The sequence below is a fragment of the Apteryx mantelli genome, chromosome 1, assembly GCF_036417845.1.
Source record: "Apteryx mantelli isolate bAptMan1 chromosome 1, bAptMan1.hap1, whole genome shotgun sequence".
Taxonomy (NCBI): Eukaryota; Metazoa; Chordata; class Aves; order Apterygiformes; family Apterygidae; genus Apteryx; species Apteryx mantelli.
The window spans coordinates 76,414,755-76,427,454 of NC_089978.1; the positions used below are offsets into that span (position 1 = coordinate 76,414,755).

Sequence of the window (12,700 nt, forward strand, 5' to 3'; positions counted from 1 at the left end):
CAACAGTTGCCAGGAAACCAGGCTTCAAGGCTCTTCTCCTGGCGGTGCCTCTGAGCACAGCAGACTTTGCCAGGCCAGAGGGCTGGTCTCTTGCAGTGGCTAACCAGGCCATAAGGTACTGGCTGTATGATAGTGCCCCAGGTCGCTGTTGAACACAAGGTTATTTTGGCAGCTTGGAGATTACGGCTGCCTTTCCCTGCAGATGCAGAGGCATGCTGCCACTTTTCCATTTGCGCAGAGCAGTGAGCTCTGGCCAAATGGGCTGGTCTGCCTGGAGGTCCATGGGAGTCCTTAAAGTGCGAGTGTGCTGCAAGCAGGATTAAGCGAGGCATCAGCGAAGAAAGAGGTCCAGAGAAAACAGACTGAGGAGGCTGAGGAGCCGCTGCAACCATCTCTGCCTGTCAGCTCACACACAGCGGGGGGATGATTCCTTGTTTGGGAGGGTTGTGCTTTGAGAGTCAGTGCCTGAACATCTTCCCGTGGGAAGTGCCGGTCTCGGGAGTGGTTTTCCTAGTCCTTACCTAGCTGAGCCTCGTGACAGGAGACTGCCGCTTGCATCCCTCTCCCTTAGTGCAGCGTGCAGAGCGAATCCTGCAGGACTTCCCTGCACGTGCAGGGAAGATGGAGGAGCTGGTTCTTCCGATCCCAGAGGCAAAGGGTTGCTGGGCCACCTGAGAAACATGCTCAAATCTCACCGCTTGCCTTTCCTGTCCTATGCCCTTCCTTCACCAGGTTTCCCATGGCTGTGTGAGCTTCCCCAGGGACACTGCAGCTGGTGGGGCTGCACCCTCCTGTTGTGGCCTTCCTGCTGGATCCTGCGAGGGCCTTTATTGCTTTCCTTCTCCTGCAAGCTGGCAACAGGGGTGACAAGTGTTTTCAGAGGCGGCAACTGTTTGACTACGTTCCTCTGGAAAGGTAAGAGTCCACTTAGGCCCACTTTAAAAAGAGCGCATAGCATCCTGGGCTTTCCTCGAATACGGCTGTATTCCCTTTTCTGCCTTACCTCCGGTATTCATGGCTTGAGCGTTGGGGGGAGCAGAGCAGTGCCATTTATGTGCGTCTTTTGGTTACCTTTTGTTGCATTTTTGATGCCAGTACTGTTCTTCCTATCACAGTCCTTTTTGCTCTCTTTCCCAACCAGCCCCCTCTGACTTTTCTCTACCTGAAGACGTTCGGTTCTGCGCATGGAAGACCATCGCGCTAACCCCCAGCAGCCTCTGGTCTCACATTAGCGCTCCTCTAATCCGTTGCTCAGAGCTGCATGGCCATCCTTGGCAGCGCCTCCTTCCCCTTGCAGTCCCCAAATCCGACAGGATCCAGTGGAGCAGTCCTGGTGAGTTCATGGATAACCATTTGCATGCCACATCTCATCTGCGCTCCCCCATTCGGATGAATGAAACCTTAATGACAGCCCGAGTCGGGAAACCAAATTGATGATGGGACCAAGGGCATCCCTTGATGGAGTGCAGCTCCCTGACAGCTCCTCTCGCTCATCCAACCCTGCCATAAGCGCTGTGCATTACACCCAGACAGAAAGGACCAAAAGAGCCAAGGACTCGCACCGTTTTAACCCACCATTTTTATTCTTCTATTCGGAATATTCCTCTGAAGTACAATGTCCCTGTTGGTAATGAGAACACACACACTTGGAACGATCGGCTTGGGGTAAATTGAGGGCAATGCAGATATCTGAGGAAGAGTCATAACCACCCTCTGAGCTCCTCTGGTATCTAGGCTGCAATGAACGTTTTGAATTCATGGCATTAAATAACTGGGCAAGCTCTGTTGCAAAGTTCACCGGAAGTGGACTGGAGCTGTTGCTGAGATTTTCATTTTTTATGGCGAGCTCATCCTTTTTTCTCTCACTTCCTGGTTTTGCTCGGCCTTCCTCTATACTTGACTCTTCTCTGTTGGAAGCAGCGGCAGGATTAGCTGGTACCGCTTCTCTGCAACAATGAGAATGGCTTTCAGCAAAGAGTACTCACTGCTAGGAAGGAAGAGTCCAGTTAAAAAAAGTTTACAGCAGACGTCTCAACAGCTCACCAGGCACTCCATGCTACTATCACTACACATGCTTTGTTGCTAAAATATAGAAAATATAAAGAATGTCAGAAAAGAACAACTCACCGTTTTCTCTTCCTCATCAGGAAAATAACTATACATGTCAGCACTAGCCCAAACAATACGGAACCTGAGACTGCGGCAGGGAGGACCAAACGATGCTTTTCTACGGCTTTATGATCCGCAGCCTCTGCACCTTTGTCACCACCAAGACCTGGTGGTGGAAAGGAGACAATCCCATATATCACTGGGTTCTGCAGTAATGATAATCTCACTGTGTGGCTGGGATTCCCAGGCACTTTTACATTCCCTGTTGTTACTATCGCTGATTCTGGTGTCTTGGCACCGGCGGACAATAAAGTTCATTTACACTTCTCTTGGGCAAGAGCCCACCAGCCAGTGAAAGCCTGAACCATCAGTACCCCTAACTGTGCCTCTGGGCTTCACGGAGGGCACATGTGCTGGGGACCTTGGATTCACCAAGAGGGCAATAAAATAGGACAAACGAAAAAATACTAATACAAAAGTCAAAAGGAAAGGAAGACAGACTACTTACCCCTGAGACCTCCCTGAAGCTCAAGGAAAGGCTCCAGCTCAGAAGCTGGAGAAGTGCTGCCTTCAGGGACATCTGTAAGTACACACAGACGAGAAAAGGGTAAAATACCTGTTCCAATATACTTGTTTGTAAGGGAAGTGTAGTGAATCAAAAGAGGTCTTGTAATGACCTGGGACACGTGTAGGTCTAGATTCCCACAGCTGCGGAGAAGCTTTCCTGACCTTTAGGTAGGGACATGGCACCCTCCATATAAACCAATAGTCATGACTCACCTGTGGCATTCCCCAGGGACTCAAAATCAGAGTCCAGATGAGAAGATAAATCTCCATCACCTATGGCCACATCTGTAACCAAACACATGAGAATGGCTCCCGTTATCTATTTCCATAGGCTTCTTCAGATTTGAATGGTAGTGAACGCAGGGGGAAAACGTTATCACACCAAGGCACCTGTTGGGCCCTTCCACTCACGAGCATCTTGCAAACGCTCACTAGGTGCATGCACAGGCACCATATGGGTATAAATGTAACCATGCAGAGAACTGCCAGGGGAAAGGACACCCTGGAGTTCACACAAGCTGTAACCTCAACCCCAACATGGCCATAATCCAGTTCTCCCAATTGGATGGGTTTGCTCCCCCTTTCTGGCGATCCTTTACATCCCACAATTCCTTTGGTGCTCTCTCGCCTTTCTGAGGCTCAAAAGTGCTGCTGCACGGAGGCATGCTCTGACCCTTTGGGACAAGTCGTCCCACTGAACAAGACTCATTAGGCCAGGCGGAGAGCACTCGGCAGTGCTCATCTGCTTTACCAATAACTCCTTTGAGTGACGTGGACAAAAGCCATCCCGGGTCCAGGGAGTGCCACTCCGACTCTTCCCTCCCAGGTCGGCACGCTTGCCCCAAGGGGAAAGAGTCAGGCTCTCTTGGGCTCTGGCTTCCATAGCCAGTGACACCGGTATTCCTGGCTACACCGTGTGCCGGCTCCAGCTGAAATGGTGCTGGCTGCGCTCCCCAGCCCAGCAGCCAGGGCCGGCTCCTCTGGGGCGGCCGGCAGCAAAGGAGACACCTGAACCTGGCTCTCTCCCTTTGCCTTTTCTCCAACACAGGCACCGCCTCCCCTTCCTCCGCCCTCCGCTCTTCCAAACACCACTTGTGTGCTCCACGTCTTCAGGACAACTCTCTCACTTAGGCATCCCTGCAAGACTGCTCAGTACCTCGGTGCTTTGGGAAAAAGGCGTATTTCCTGTCATGGGGGGCTTCCCCGGGCTGTGACACACTTGGAAGCCCTGTCAAGAATCAGAGAGAGGTAAAGCCTCAGCACTGCTCAGGCACACAGCATGCAGAAGGACGGACGAGCTTCCCTCCAAACCCCTGCCCGACCGCTGAATCAGGGCATCACTCGGGACCTCCTTTCACAGCAGGGATCCCACTCTGTGCTCCTTCTGTGCCTAGGGCCTCTGGGGACTCCCTGCAAGTTCTGAGATGCAGACACGGCAGGAGGTCGAGTCGATTAAGAGTTGTGGAGCCTGTGGAACCTGCGCTCAATGTGGTTAAAACTGCCTCCTTCCCCCCAAATGGCAAAGCCCCGAAATCCCTGGGAGCTGCTTGGGGTGGGAAGTGAGGCTGTCTAACAGGACGCACAAAGGTTGCTATGCACATCTCGGGCACACTAATTGCAATCATCTCCACACGCCAGAGACAAAAGTCATCTTCAGAAAGCCGCTCCTGGCTTGTTTCAGAACACTTCCGGTGCCCTCATACTTTAACATTTGGTTACTGACATGCTGTGCAGTAGTGGGCCCCCAGGGAAGAGCCTGCAGACACACAGGGATTTTGAGTTCCTACACCAGATGACAATGGACAGCAAGTACCTGGCATGCCCGCTGCTTGAATTGCCTCTCCTTCTTCATCAGGGACTGGCAGGCTGTGACTGCCTCCTGCCGGAAAGGTCTCCTTCTCCAGGGTCTCCTGATGATTCTCTTTGGAAAGAAAGCAAGACAGCTTGATTAGAAGGAACTGTTCCTCATCCACTTCCTCACGGTATCTTCAGGAGGCAATACTTTTCAAAAGGCTTCAGGAAAAACCTCAGAAACAAAACCTGGCATTTCAGGGCGGGCACCTGGTCACTAGCCCAAACAACGTGTCCTTTGTAGAGAAAAATCAAAGCGCACAAAGTCTTCCAGATAACCAATACAGGCAGCAACACCGGCTGTTTGGGTGGGGAGACGAGACAATTGCATGTGATCCTCTCGTTCCCATTCCACTTGGTGCCTTTTTGAGAATTGGCAAGAGAGATTTGGCACGATGAGCCTTGTTTCTCAGAAGGCCTTTTTCCCCAGCTGAACCGGCTACAGCTTTTTCCTGCTCTCTTTGAAGGAAAGCATTCAATAAGGCTCATCATGCCAAATCCACCACACAGCACGCACAGCAGTCACATAGAGTGCACTGAGCCCCAAGCTCTTGCCGCTCTATATCCGGGGCGCTTTCACAAACATGGTGAAGAACACGCTCGTAGAAGAGACCCCGAACAAGCTCTGTGGCCTTCACAGTCACTCAAACTCCTTTCTTCAGTGCTGAAGAGTGTACAAGGCAGCTAGCCTGCCCTTGGGGGTGTTCAGCCACCCCCCCTTCCCCATGACTGTGGGTGTGATCCTCATAACAACAGAGGAGAGTTGAAGTCTGCAGCAGCCAAGAGCTAGGGACTGTGCCTGTGTGAAGAGAACTGTAACTGGCCACCTCTACCTTCCCCTGAAGGTTATAAATAAGTTGGCCCCAGAGGCTGTTTTTGGCTCTTTGTGGGTGACAGCGGGTCTGCCAACTTGCAGAACCTCTCGGGATGGGGACGCCCTCCCGCAGTTACTTCCCTGGGATTGAGTGTACGTTGGCCGCTGAGGCAACGTGTGGGCAAGATCAATCAGAATTGGTTTGCCTAGTTCATTCATTTGGGTATTTACAGTTAGTATAAATTAGCTATCTTTTCTGTTTACTAAGTAGTTACCGTTAGCATAACTTTTAGTGTAATTAGAAATAAGTATTGTAGTTGAACTAAGTTTCTGTTAATAAGAATTGTTGCTTTGTACCATTGCAGCCTCTGTAGTAAATTTTGGTCTTTGAAACAAGTTGTGGAGTTGTTATCTGAATTATTAACTGAACTTGTGAATTTTACTTCGGAAGGAATTTAAATGGTTGAGATTTAGGACTGGAGCAGCTATCTTTGAAGCTGCCAAGAGTGAACATGGGAGGAACTCCTAATCAGTGTCAGTGACGATGTTTGTCCTTCAAGTTAGGAACATCCTGGGAACCTGTATATATCTAATCAGTAAGCAAAAAAACAACAACTAGCTGTAACCGAGAGTGAACTTTCTTCATTATAATATCATTATAATGCTAAAAATCACACCCACTAGGTTGAAGACCCCTAATTGTGGGGAGACCCTTCCCCACTGGGCATGTGTAAGTGAGAAGTGCAGTGTAAGCAATATGCAAATAATTTAACCAATCATGTAATAGGGGCAGAACAAGAGGCAGCTCTTGGCTGAAAAAAAATGTATAAATAGAATGATAAAGAAATACCTGGTGTGCTTGCTTTGTGGATTTGCCATGTAGCACCTGACTTTGCACGATCTCAAAATAAAACGATATCTTGACTCTGTGTGTGGATTGACTTGTTGCACACCAGATAACGTATCCCCGATTTGGGACAACAGAGTCATGCAGTAAATCTCCTTCTCCCCCTCCTCCTTTCCCTCGCACCACACGAAACCCACATGGTCCGGGACTGTAAGGTAGTCGGTCGTCCCATGACACCATTTGTATATGTATCATGAGGGAACAAAATACCTGTTGATATCGATACAGATTGATAGGCATCAATACCTCTCAATCTTGGGAGAAATAGAGATTTCAATCTTGGGAGGATTTTGCTATCGGTTGGCATCAATGCCTATCGACACTGATACCTCTCAATATCAAGGGGCAACCATGCCTCTTGATTTCCATACCTACTGATAAGGATCAATACCTTTGACCTCTACTTTTTTACAGCTTAACCCTGAATATTAAAATATGTTGTTTAGATTTGATTCATTGGCTCATTGTTGTGCTGATCTAGATGAAGTTCCATAAAGTTTTTTCCTGATCCCCTCAAGTGCAAAATAGTTCATGAACACAGATCCTACATAATCACCTAAAATTAATGTAGCAGGGCTACTTACATGACCAATTCCAGCACACCTGCAGTCCACAAGTATATTTTGCCAGGATTCGACCAAGATTCCAGATAAGTGATGTCTTCTGGAGTGATTTTTTGCTGAAGATCACCATTTTCTTACTATTTTTCCAGTAGCCCTGGGAGCATCAGCCAGCCACAGTTCTCACACATGAAGGCAATGTGCATACTTCCATGGGTAAAGCCACCTCACAGAATTAACATAACTTGACATTAGGTGAGCATCAATAGACCATGCAATAACATAAGATAAGACTTTGGATAGACAAACCGATGAACAGTGCAACAAATTAACATCCTTCTGCCTCGAGCTACCTGCCTTGGCTATCTGCTGCAACAGAAATAGGAGGACAGTGTGTACCCCAGCCCTCAGCAAGCCCACTCACATGCCACAGCATTAGCTTGAATCAGCAGTGAAAGAGGGTTGATACCATGTCAGACACTAAGCAAGCAAGCAAAGCTTTGTCCTTCTGCAATCCAAAGGTTATCTAGGTGCTAAAAAGGGCAAGATATGAAAGGATAAGAGCAAGTAACCTTTACTCAGTGTAATCTTGGTTTTCCTATTTCACATCAGGACTGTAACAGAGTGAAACTTCCTAAGAGCCCACATTTGGAACAGTGCTCCACTGAGCACCTCTAACTTTAGGTGCTGAAGACTTGTGTAAAGGATAAAGAGAAATAACTAGAGACAGATGCTGACAGATGGACCTTGTCAGTTTTAACTGGGATACAAAGGAGTGTCTCTTTATGGCAAAAAAAAAAAAAAAAAAAAAAAAAAAAAGTCCCATAAAGACAGCTAAGCTCAGGGAAGAAAGTAAAGGATTCTGAGCTATGATTCAGCAAACCATTAAAGCCCATCTTAATTTTAACTATGTGCCTAACTTTCTGTTCTTACTTAAATCCCACTGAAATCTGTAAGTTTTAGCATGTGCATACATTCCTTGCTGAATCAGCACTGTAGCTTGCTACTTGAATTGCTGTTATATTAAAGATAAACCACAAAAGATATACTCCATAAATTTTATTGTTATTACGTTACATCTGCATACAACAGTAAACTGAAGAGTCTTGCCTGGCTCAGCTAGATATTCAGGTGGAATACAAGCTTTTCTGGAAAAATTCACGTTGGGAAATACCCAAGTTGTGGCAGCTATATTACAGAATCACAGAATCGCTGAGGTTGGAAGGGACCTCTGGAGATCATCTAGTCCAACACCCCTGCTCAAGCAGGGTCACCTAGAGCGCGTTGCACAGGATTGCATCCAGGCGCGTTTTGAATATCTCCAGAGAAGGAGACTCCACAACCTCTCTGGGCAACCTGTGCCAGTGCTCTGTCACCCCCACAGTGAAGAAGCTTTTCCTCATGTTCAGATGGAAGCATCTGTGTTCCAGTTTGTGCCCGTTGCCTCGCGTCCTGTCACTGGGCACCACTGAAAAGAGTCTGGCTCCATCCTCTCAGCCTTCTCTTCTCCAGGCTAAACAGGCCCAGCTCTCTCAGCCTTTCCTCATAAGAGAGATGCTCCAGTCCCCTAATCATCTTTGTAGCCCTTCGCTGGACTTGCTCCAGTAGCGCCACATCCCTCTTGTACTGGGGAGCCCAGAACTGGGCACGGTACTCCAGATGCGGCCTCACCAGGGCTGAGGAGAGGGGGAGGATCACCTCCCTCGACCTGCTGGCAACACTCTTCCTGATGCACCCCAGGATACCATTGGCCTTCTTGGCCACGAGGGCACATTGCTGCCTCATGCTTAACTTGGTGTCCACCAGCACTCCCAGGTCCTTCTCCGCAGAGCTGCTTTCCAGCAGGTCAACCCCCAACCTGTACTGGTGCATGGGGTTATTCCTCCGTAGGTGCAGGAACCTGCACTTGCCTTTGTTGAACTTCAGGAGGTTCCCCTCTGCCCAGCTCTCCGGCCTGTCCAGGTCCCTCTGAATGGCAGCACAGCCCTCCGGTGTATCAGCCACTCCTCCCAGTTTGCTATCATCAGCAAACTTGCTGAGGATGCACTCTGTTGCTTCATCCAGGTCACTGATGAAGAAGTTGAACAAGACTGGACCCAGTACTGACCCCTGGGGGACACCGCTAGCTGCAGGCCTCCAACTAGACTCTGTGCCACTGATCACAACTCTCTGAGCTCTGCCATTCAGCCAGTTCTCAGTCCACCTCACTGTCCACTCATCTATTCCACACTTCCTGAGCTTGCCTATGAGGATGTTATGGGAGACAGTGTCGAAAGCCTTGCTGAAGTCAAGGTAGACGACATCCACTGCTCTCCCCTCATCTACCCAGCCAGGCATTCCATCAGAGAAGGCTATCAGATTGGTTAAGCAGGATTTCCCCTTGGTGAAGCCATGCTGACTACTCCTGATCACCTTCTTTTCCTCCACATGCTTAGAGATGGCTTCCAGGATGAGCTGCTCCATCACCTTTCCAGGGATGCAGGTGAGGCTGACTGGCCTGTAGTTCCCTGGGTCCTCCTTCTTGCCCTTTTTGAAGACTGGGGTGACATTGGCTTTCTTCCAGTCTTCAGGCACCTCTCCTGTCCTCCATGACCTTTCAAAGAAGTTGGAGAGTGGCCTAGCTAGGACATCTGCCAGCTCCCTCAGCACTCGTGGGTGCATCTCATCGGGGCCTGTGGATTTGTGGGTGTCAAGTTTGCTTAAATGATCTCTAACCCGATCCTCCTCCACCAAGGGAGAGTCTTCCTTCCTCCAGACTTTCTCTCTTGCCTCCAGGGTCTGGGGTTCCTGAGGGCTGGCCTGAGCAGTAAGGACTGAAGCAAAGAAGGCATTCAGTAACTCTGCCTTCTCTGCATCCTTCGTCACCAGGGCACCCACCCCATTCAGCAAAGGCCCCACATTTTCCCTAGTCTTCCTCTTGCTACTGATGTGTTTGAAGAAGCCCTTCTTGCTGTCCTTGACATCTCTCGCCAGATTTAATTCCAAACAGGCCTTAGCCTTCCTTGTCGCATCCCTGCATACTCTGACAACGTTCCTATATTCCTCCCAAGTGGTCTGTCCCCCTTTCCACTTTCTGTATACTTCCTTCTTCTGGTTGAGTTTTGCCAGGAGCTCCTTGCTCATCCATGCAGGTCTCCTGCCTCCTTTGCTTGACTTCCTACTCATAGGGATGCACCGCTCTTGAGCCTGGAGGAAGTGATGTTTGAATATTAACCAGCTCTCTTGAACGCCCCTTCCTTCTAGGGCCCTAACCCATGGGATTCCTCCAAGTAGGTCCCTGAAGAGGCCAAAGTTTGCTCTCCTGAAGTCCAGGGTTGCGATCCTACTTGTTGCCCTGCTGCCTCCTCACAGGATCCTGAACTCCACCATCTCATGGTCACTGCAGCCAAGGCTGCCCCCGACCTTCACATCTTCCACCAGCCCTTCTTTGTTTGTTAGTACGAGGTCCAGCAGCACACCTCTCCTTGTTGACTCCTCCACCACCTGTGTCAAGAAGTTGTCACCAATGCTCTGCAGGAACCTCCAGGACTGTTTGTGCCTTGCTGTGTTGTCTTTCCAGCAGATATCGGGGTGGTTGAAGTCCCCCATGAGAACCAGGGCCTGGAATCGTGAGGCTACTTCCAGCTGTCTGTAGAAGGCCTCATCGACTTCCTCATCCTGATCAGGTGGCCTGTAGTAAACACCCACAACAGTGTCACCCATGCTAGCCTGCCCTTTGATCCTTACCCATAAGCTCTCGACTCGCTCTTCATCCACCCCTAGGCACAGCTCAGTACATTCCAGTTGCTCTCTCACGTAAAGAGCAACTCCGCCACCTCGCTTTCCTGGCCTGTCTTTCCTAAAAAGCACGTAGCCATCCATGACAGCACTCCAGTCATGCGAGCTATCCCACCATGTCTCTGTAATGGCAATGAGATCATGGCCCTGCGACTGCACACATATCTCTAGTTCTTCCTGTTTGTTCCCCATGCTGCGTGCATTGGTGTACAGGCATTTCAGAGAGCTGATCGAGCATGCAGGTTTCCCAGGAGGGATACAAGAGGATCCTCCATAGCCACATCCGATGCGCACTTCCCTGGCTGCATTCACCTGCTGGAGGCATCCTGACTTGAGCAGTCTTTTGCCAGCTACCCTGGCACTATAACTCTCCCCTTCCCCCATCTTTCCTAGTTTAAAGCCCTCCTTACCAGGCTGGCCAACCTGTTGGCAAAGACCCACGTGCCCCGCCTCGTGAGGTGGATCCCATCTCTCGCCATCAGTTGTCGATCTTCAAACAGGGTCCCATGGTCGTAGAAACCAAAACCCTGTTGCCAACACCAGCGGCGCAGCCAGTCGTTAACCTGGAAAGTCCGTCTCCTCCTCCTCTCATCCATCCCCCTCACTGGCAGGATTGAGGAGAAGATGACCTGGGCTCCCAGACCCTTGACCACCATCCCCAGAGCTCTGAAATCCTGCTTGGTGGTCTCCAGTTTGCCCTTGGTGTCATTGGCGCCCACATGGAAGAGCAGCAGTGGGTAATAGTCCGAAGAATGGACGAGCCTAGGCAGTCTTTGCATGACATCTCTCACACGAGCCCCCGGCAGACCACAAACCTCTCTAGACATGAGGTCAGGTCGGCAGACAGGTGCCTCCGTCCCCTGCAGCAGGGAGTCCCCCACGACAATCACCCGCCGCTTCTTCCAGGCGTTCCGGCAGGGCACAGGGTCTGTTGTTCCAGGTACTTCCCTTGCAGCCATGCCCATCTCCTCCTCATCCTGGAGGGCACTAAACCTGTTCTTCAGCTGCAAGTCTTCAGGAGGAGTAGGAGCCTTTCTCCTCCCACGAGCAGTGACCAGTTTCCAGCCTTCTTCTACGGTGTTATGATGTACCGTTTCACACGGCACAGAGCCCTCTGGCAACTCCACTGCTGCAGGGGGTTGGGACTCCTGGAGCTGTACAGTCTCCGAGAATAACCTGTCTATCTCTTGCTCCGCTTCTCGGATGCTGCGCAGCCTACTGACCTCCTCCCATAACTCCCTTACCTGACGACACAACTCGTCAACAGCAGCACACCTCCTGCAGGAGAGCTGGCTGCCAGCCCAGGCCTCCCGGAGAGGCCCCAAGCACTCCCTGCAGCCTGAGACCTGTAGAGCTGCATCCACTGTCAGAGGGTCGGTCTGGGTCCCAGCCTCTGACACAGCAACTCCAACAGCTACTGGGGAATGTGCTGTACGGCGTGTCACAACCATACCTGAGGAAACGTACACCACAGGGAACAGAAACAAAGGTTCCTTCGCACGCCCTTCTGTGCGAACTGCTGCGCAAACTGCTGCGTCTGCTCGCTGCCTCTGTTAGCTGCGCTCTATATTCATACCACAAAAAAAGAATCTAGGATATAGACTCTTGTTTGAGACCTATGAACCTGTAATATGCTAAAGAAGAATATGTTAGATCCTTTACAGATGTAAACTTAATTGTGCTCTGTTTGAATAGCTACAGTTACTACATCAGCAGCCCTTAAGCAGACCATGACACTCTCAACAACAGAATTCGTGCCATAGCAATGGCTTGGGGCAAAGTTCAGAATTAATATGGTTTTTTTTTTGTATCGTTCATTATGCTTTCCTGATACTAGGGTATATACTTCAACTTTATAGAATTAAAATATATTATTTTCTACTTTAAAATAATTTATTCATTTGGTCAATGATTTTTAATCTATGCCTTTTAAAAAGTTTTTGATGATTTAGATCCTCAGTAAAAAACTTCTGAAATGACTTGTAGTTCTTTGTAGTGCCCTTAAAGAGTGACTTTAAATAGTATGTTTCCTGTCTCTGTCTGATGTACTGCATAGAGCTCAGCTCATCTTTGTCTAGAACACCAGCAATAGAAAAGGATTTGTGGACATGACGT

General features: G+C 49.6%; 1 long non-coding RNA gene across 1 annotated transcript; it reads left to right on the forward strand.

The window, feature by feature from the left end:
• The first annotated feature begins 1,145 nt into the window (after positions 1 to 1,145).
• On the forward strand, positions 1,146 to 6,265 carry LOC136992057 (uncharacterized). The gene is made up of 2 exons (XR_010884049.1): positions 1,146 to 2,691; positions 3,725 to 6,265. It is a non-coding gene; the product is annotated as an uncharacterized lncRNA (long non-coding RNA).
• Positions 6,266 to 12,700: the final 6,435 nt, after the last annotated feature.